At 38.6% G+C, this 5,600-nt stretch overlaps 1 pseudogene; it reads right to left on the bottom strand.

Annotated features, from left to right (window-relative positions):
- Positions 1–1,499: 1,499 nt before the first annotated feature.
- On the bottom strand, positions 1,500–1,600 carry LOC122484548 (annotated as a pseudogene).
- Between the last annotated feature and the right edge of the window lie 4,000 nt (positions 1,601–5,600).

The raw sequence follows: 5,600 nt of genomic DNA, 5'->3' as shown, positions 1-5,600 counted from the left end.
TTTGAAAATCATTGTCATCTTTGTATTTGTTTTAATGTTGATTAAACTCCTTCCACAGTGTTGTTTTCCTTTACTTTCTTTACTCTCATTGATCTTTAGCCTCCCTCATTTCTTCTCTCCTTTCCTTCTTCTGCTTTCCTCCTCCCCACCATTTCCCCCTTTTCTCTTTGTTTACCTCTCCCCTCCTCCTTCCTGTGCACCGCCAACAACATTTCCACCACATAATGATGCTTCTGGACATTGGTATAACAGGAACACCAGACATTTTTCAGCGGGTGCCATGGCAGCCTGCTAAATTTCAGCTCTACGAGAGACCTTCTTCCCAGAGAGCTGATGTGAGAATCTAGCCGCACACGACACACCTGCCATGCTCCTTAGACTAAGTGAGAATAATCTTTCTTCAGATGACAGCCTGTTGATGAGTATTCCCAGGTCCAAGATGCAACCCAGATTCTAATTACCCTGATTAAGCCTGTTGTACATGACTCAATTTTTTTTCTTCCTTTGATCAAGTTGTCACTATCTATTTGGATATTCATCTTTTTTCCTGTAATTTACTAGTCAGGAGGTGCTACAAATAGAAACAACACAAGGCACCTACTTCTATGTTGCTATTATCCTCTCTGGCGCCCTTGCTTCTCTCACAGGTCAAAAGCAACAGCATCATTGACAAGTTTGAGATCTAAAAGCATAATTATGAGGTACTAATGTCTAAAATCATGTGTGTCGAGCATGGGGAGATTCATGGTGTTCAAACAGTCAGGATTAAGAAGAGTATACTCTGACCGATAAAATAAAAATATTCTTTACTCCCATGGAAGTCTTGGCCATGCTGTGGTAGAGTGTTTCATAAAAGGGATGACCTACATGGAAGTACAATTGCAAAGCCTTGTAGCATACATGCTGTTTTAAAGATTAGTTGCAGAAACTTAGTAACCATACTCCCATTGATGTTCAACATGCAGGTCATTTACAGGTCACTCAAAACGTTTCAGTAACGAAGAACACAGAACGCATATGATAGAAGGATTAGAATTTGACTGCCTTTCACAGTGGCTTCAACCTTTGTATTCACAACATGCTTGTTTTGGTTTTTACTTTTTTATGTTTTCATAGAGGGAGCATGTACACAGATTTCAATTAATTATTACCTTCAGACCATAAAACATTGTTATAATTAAATCACATGCATACCTTTTCAATTTTTAATTTATATGTATATTTATTCAAATGTTAACTTGAATATATACACTATGATGTTAAATATATATTTATCTAATTATTATTTATTTTTTTAGTGTTTATTTTTGAGAGACAGAGACACAGACTAAGTGCAAGGCAGAGGGCAGAGAGAAAGGGAGACACAGAATCCGAAGCAGGCTCCAGGCTCTGAGCTGTCAGCACAGAGCCCAATGTGGGGCTTGAACCCACAAACTGTGGGATTATGACCTGAGCCAAAGTCGGACACTCAACTGACTGAGCCACCCAGGCGCCCCTATATAATTATTTTTAATAATATAATGGATATTGGTGCACAGAGGCCATGTTAATTTTCTCTGTATTGTTCCAATTTTACTATATGTGCTGCCGAAGCGAGCACTGATTTTGGTGAAATTACTGTGTGTCAAGTTAAAACATTACCAACAACTTGAATCTAGATATTTATGCCTTTTTCTTATCCACTTGTCACCACCAAGTGGTAAGGTATAGTTAATTTGTTTAATGTTAGCTCGCTTTTTAATGTATTTTTAGTATACACATATATTCCTTGGTCTTGCTTTTTAAAGAATATGTACTCTTACGTAAACTGCTTTTTAAAAATTTTTTCAAATGTTTATTTTTGAAAGAGAGAGACAGACAAAACATGAGCTGGGGAGGGCCAGAGAGACAGAATCTGAAGTAGGATCCTGGCTCTGAGATTCAGCACAGAGTCCGATGCGGGGCTTGAACTCACGAACCATGAGATCATGACCTGACCTGACATCTGACACTTAACCTACTGAGCCACCCAGGCGCTCCTGTAAACCTGCTTGTTTTTTTTTTTATATTTCATTATGACATTAAAATTCATATTTTACATGGAACATTAATTCAATAATATTCACTGCTGTATAATATTCTATTGATAATGTATCACAATTTATTATTTCTCCTGTCAAAAGACATTTCTGCCATTTCCATATTTATTGCTATTATGAATTATGATGCTATGCATATTTTTATATATATCTCACAGGACACAAATACCAAAATGTCTTTGTATGTATACTTGGAAGCAAAACAAGGTCAGAGGATATTTGAATATTTAAATTTTTTTTTTAATTTTATTTTTTTGAACGTTTATTTATTTTTGGGACAGAGAGAGACAGAGCATGAACGGGGGAGGGGCAGAGAGAGAGGGAGACACAGAATCGGAAACAGGCTCCAGGCTCTGAGCCATCAGCCCAGAGCCTGACGCGGGGCTCGAACTCCCGGACCGCGAGATCATGACCTGGCTGAAGTCGGAGTCGGAGGTTTAACCGACTGCGCCACCCAGGCGCCCCAGATATTTAAATTTAAAAGAATGCCACACTGTTTTCTAAATTGCTTGAATCAACCATCAGTTTTTAAGAAATCCATATGCTTCCTAATATTTTTCATTAAGTTTTCCAATTGAATGGATATAAAATGGTAATTAATATAAACATCCCATATATTCATTGGCCATTAATATTGTTTCAAGTATAAATGGCTTGCTAATATCTGAGTACATTTTTATTGAGTTTTTATATCATTCTTATTATTGAGAATATTGAGGATACAGATATTTATCTCTATCTTTAGCTATATCAGTTCTATGTGCCACAAAACTGTTTTCCCTAATTAATGGTTTATCTTTATATTTTCTTTAATGCCCTTTTGACAAATGAAAGTTTTAAGTTTACTTTTTAAGAGCATTTTCTTTTGTGCTTAATTCTTCTGTATCTTGATGAAGAAATCCTACTTACAAAAATCTAATAACACATTTTTTTAAAAACTCAACTGTTATTTGGCCTTTGTCAAGGTCATAACAGCAATTAAATAGACAAAGGAAGTCTCTTCAACCAATAGTGTTGAGATGACATCATATTAAAAAAAATAAATAAAAACAGAAATTTTGGCCCCTATGTAATGTCTTACATTGTAAGACAATTATTTTGAGATGTGTCATAGAGGTAAACATAAAAGCTAAAGCTATATGGTTTCTAGAAGAAAATAAGATAATATCTTCACAATTTGGGAGTAAGCAAAAATTTCTTAGAACTCATAAAGTACTAACTACAGAAGAAAATTAATGTTAAAGTAATAATGATAAGAAAATAATAAAGGCATGTAAAGCGTAGTGTTTCTAATTTGCTAGTCTGAAGATTTTCAAGTGGCAAACAAAACAGCTAAGCAATTAGCAACAGTCCAAGAGTAGGTAAAAACATAACAAGGTTCATCAAGGGGAGTACTGGTCAGATATATGACCTTGAGTTCTGTCTACTGAGCAGAGCGACCATATGTCCACTTTCAGTTCTGCATAGCTGGTGCTGAGTTTGAACAGGTGCAATATCCCAGTGGATGCCACTGCATTCCAGTTTAGATGAACCATCCATGAAAACAGGCTCAGGCATTTAGTAGAGCCTCTGTGAACCCAGGGCCCCACTGAGCCAGCAGATTTGCTTTAGGCAGTAGAAAGGAGGACAAAGCTCCCCCAAAAGGGATAGCTGCAACTTCTTCATGTAAAAGGCCAAGATGCTGAAGGGGCCAAAACACAACTGTACTCATGAATATGCCATTTCCACTTTCCAAGTGAGTTTTAGTGGACTCTTCCAAAAGGGGACATGCCAAAAGGGGATTATCAGGCTAAAGAGTCATGAGGCCTCTTGCATCAAACATTCATGTCAACAAAAGCACAGTAGCCATCTAATAACTAGTTTCCAAAAGGGATGCACCCTATAGCAGAATCAGGGAAGTGATGAGTCAAAAACACAAAGAAGATCTCAGGATAAAGGATGACACCCTTTGCCAAAGGTTCCCATTGGCAAAATCATATGCCATGGAAACATGTTGCTCAAAGTGATCATTTGGGTTGTGGGGCTCCAAATGTAAACAGCATGTAAACAGCTTGTTAAACAGTTTCCAATGAAGCCTTTGGTTTGGTCCCCACTCGATGGATGCTGATTTGATGTTAGCCAATATAAGAGACCAAGTAGAATGCCCATGTGAGGCATACTGTCTCCAAAACCTAAAAGTCAATAAGGTCTTGGGTCGCCTTTTCGGTAATATTGTTGAATACAGAGAAGCAATTTTCCCTGAATGCCAGAGAAACTGAGATTGTGACCCTACCCACATAGAGCCAAGAGACTTCACTTGGTAAGTGGGCCCCTGAATTTTTGTCAGTTTATCACTCACTCCTGCTGATGGAGGTGTGAAAGCACTGCAGTCAGGACCTTTGGGTGTGACAGTTCTAGCTTGCCAATGAACAGGGAATCACCCTTATAGTGAAAGCTTTGCACATCAGAATGTAGAGACATTCATGCCAAATCTTGACCACAGGTGGGGAATGACAGAAGTTTAGATAACGCTGCAGAGTAATGTAAATGTATATTAGAGGCTTTGCGACATGAATGCAAGTTAGTCTTGGTTCTTGGGCGCCTTTGGGATAGAAAACAGGGGTTGGCAATGTTGAAGGCATTATAACAAATGCCATTAGTTCCTGCAATCAATATCTACAAAATAATATAACAGTATTATAATAATCATAATATCTACAAAAACTGGGAACCCAGGAGCAAGAATGGAATCCAATTGGCTTTGTTGTGTTAGATTCCAACTCCTGTTGGCTTTACAACTGATGGCACAGGGCGTAGTACTGCAGTCTTGAATCTCCTACTACCTGTGATGCATAAAGTCCTTAATCAAGGCTGTGATTTCTCTTTCTCTTCCTCAGATACTGTATTGCTTCCCTTATACCAGCTGCATGAGGACAAGGAGACAGATTGACTTATGTCCCTCACTACCAGTTTTCTACATGCCACAGTCTCTGAACAAGTCTCTGTATAAGCATTCACAGTACAAGCATGTGAAACAATAGAAATAGTGTATGAGCGGTGGAACCACAAATAATATTAAATTGGCCCATTTGCCAATAGGTCATTTTATCAGTCTTAGAAATCCAATCTAGGGAAGTTTAAGCATGTATACTTGTCAATGCCTCGTTTATGGTTTCCCAAAGGTTTTTGTTTGTCTGTTTGTTTTTATTCCTGTCTCGGGGAAATCTGAGAGGGTCAAAGCTTTGTTATAGCAGCCAGGACCCAACGCAGAAACAAATGAGCAATATCTCTCAGACTTTCACAGTTCATGTGTGGGCGGCTCTACGGTTGGCATGGTAACCTGCAGAAGAGGCCCAGCTGCTACCATTTTTCCTGACCAAGCAGCAGGTGCCTCAAACCCCCTACTCCCCAAACATTCAAGGAACTAGCCGAAAATTTAGTAACTGCCCTGGTTCGTGCCCAGAGAAGCTGCAAATGGCCCTCCTTCCACTAACGGTGCGGGTGTGTGTCTTTATAAATATGTCCTGAAGCAGAGGTGGGCAG

The sequence above is a fragment of the Prionailurus bengalensis genome, chromosome D1 (assembly GCF_016509475.1).
Source record: "Prionailurus bengalensis isolate Pbe53 chromosome D1, Fcat_Pben_1.1_paternal_pri, whole genome shotgun sequence".
Classification (NCBI taxonomy): Eukaryota; Metazoa; Chordata; class Mammalia; order Carnivora; family Felidae; genus Prionailurus; species Prionailurus bengalensis.
The sequence above is the reverse complement of the archived record's forward strand: the minus strand, read 5'-3'. Positions and strand labels throughout refer to the sequence as shown.